This window comes from Penaeus chinensis, chromosome 25 (assembly GCF_019202785.1).
Source record: "Penaeus chinensis breed Huanghai No. 1 chromosome 25, ASM1920278v2, whole genome shotgun sequence".
Taxonomy (NCBI): Eukaryota; Metazoa; Arthropoda; class Malacostraca; order Decapoda; family Penaeidae; genus Penaeus; species Penaeus chinensis.
In genome coordinates this window covers 686,154-688,295 of record NC_061843.1, presented here as the reverse complement: position 1 = coordinate 688,295, position 2,142 = coordinate 686,154, and the positions used below count along the sequence as shown (strand labels likewise).

General features: G+C 49.1%; 1 non-coding gene across 1 annotated transcript; it reads right to left on the bottom strand.

Annotated features, from left to right (window-relative positions):
- Positions 1-1,803: 1,803 nt before the first annotated feature.
- Positions 1,804-1,875, bottom strand: Trnaw-cca. Its single transcript has one exon. It is a non-coding gene; the product is annotated as a tRNA-Trp (tRNA).
- Between the last annotated feature and the right edge of the window lie 267 nt (positions 1,876-2,142).

Genomic DNA, 2,142 nt, shown 5'->3' with positions numbered 1-2,142 from the left:
TTCCTCTCCCTCCCCCACTCCCACACGTTCCTCTCCCTCCCCACTCCCACACGTTCCTCTCCCTCCCCCACTCCCACACGTTCCTCTCCCTCCCCCACTCCCACACGTTCCTCTCCCTCCCCCACTCCCACACGTTCCTCTCCCTCCCCCACTCCCACACGTTTCCTCTCCCTCCCCCACTCCCACACGTTCCTCTCCCTCCCCCACTCCCACACGTTCCTCTCCCTCCCCCACTCCCACACGTTCCTCTCCCTCCCCCACTCCCACACGTTCCTCTCCCTCCCCCACTCCCACACGTTCCTCTCCCTCCCCCACTCCCACACGTTCCTCTCCCTCCCCCACTCCCACACGTTCCTCTCCCTCCCCCACTCCCACACGTTCCTCTCCCTCCCCCACTCCCACACGTTCCTCTCCCTCCCCCACTCCCACACGTTCCTCTCCCTCCCCCACTCCCACACGTTCCTCTCCCTCCCCCACTCCCACACGTTCCTCTCCTCCCCCACTCCCACACGTTCCTCTCCCTCCCCCACTCCCACACGTTCCTCTCCCTCCCCCACTCCCCACACGTTCCTCTCCCTCCCCCACTCCCACGTTCCTCTCCCTCCCCCACTCCCACACGTTCCTCTCCCTCCCCCACTCCCACACGTTCCTCTCCCTCCCCCACTCCCACACGTTCCTCTCCCTCCCCCACTCCCACACGTTCCTCTCCCTCCCCCACTCCCACACGTTCCTCTCCCTCCCCCACTCCCACACGTTCCTCTCCCTCCCCCACTCCCACACGTTCCTCTCCCTCCCCCACTCCCACACGTTCCTCTCCCTCCCCCACTCCCACACGTTCCTCTCCCTCCCCCACCCCCCCCCACCCCCGTCACTCTCCCTTTCCCTCCCCCACTCCACCCCCTCTCCCTCCCTTCCTATAACAGCTTTAGTCAACAGGTTATAATCTATAGAGGGAAGGGAAGCCTGTTGATATGTCTTTATATTAACATCTTTAGCATCTTAAAGTTGTTGGTCGTCGGTATATAAATTGTATAAAATGATAGAAAAGAATTGTATATTTCTTCGTGACCAGGCAGTTACTGCTGGTCGATTTAGTCGTGTTAGTAGTAAACCTCAAACACTGGGTCTTTTACTTCGAAATGTTTTCTCTACGATCTCGAATGGCATTAATAAACCGCCGCCATCATCCGTATAAAAACGCGAATCTCAAAAAACCAGTCTAAAAGAACCGAGGGGGGGAAAAAAATGTATATATACGAGAAAAATAACCACGCGAATTGTAAATAAAATCCCTCATATTGATCGAAGTAAAGAAAAACCAAAACAACACACGAACAGATGGAAATGTTTCTCTCAAAAAATCAATGGAGCTAAACTGATTACTCTAACAAAAAGGGAGATAAACAAAAAGGGAGATAAACAAAAAGGGAGATAAACAAAAAGGGAGATAAACAAAAAGGGAGATAAACAAAAAGGGAGATAAACAAAAAGGGAGATAAACAAAAAGGGAGATAAACAAAAAGGGAGATAAACAAAAAGGGAGATAAACAAAAAGGGAGATAAACAAAAAGGGAGATAAACAAAAAGGGAGATAAACAAAAAGGGAGATAAACAAAAAGGGAGATAAACAAAAAGGGAGATAAACAAAAAGGGAGATAAACAAAAAGGGAGATAAACAAAAAGGGAGATAAACAAAAAGGGAGATAAACAAAAAGGGAGATAAACAAAAAGGGAGATAAACAAAAAGGGAGATAAACAAAAAAGGGAGATAAACATCAAAGAAACTGACTAACAAAAACTTAGTGACCCCGGAGTGACTCGAACACCCAGCCTTCTGATCTGGAGTCAGACGCGCTACCATTGCGCCACAGGGCCGCCTGGTGATATGCGCGAAATAATGTTAGACTCGGTCACGTTTTAAAGCTTATGAGCCGTAGTTTGATTTTGTATATATACAAATACATACATCCATATATGTATACACATACATAAACACACGCAACAAATATACAAACATTTACATATATACATACATACATATACACACGCACACGCACACACGCATACAAAGACACACACACGTACACACGCATACAAAGACACACATACACACGCATACAAAGACACACACGTACACACGCA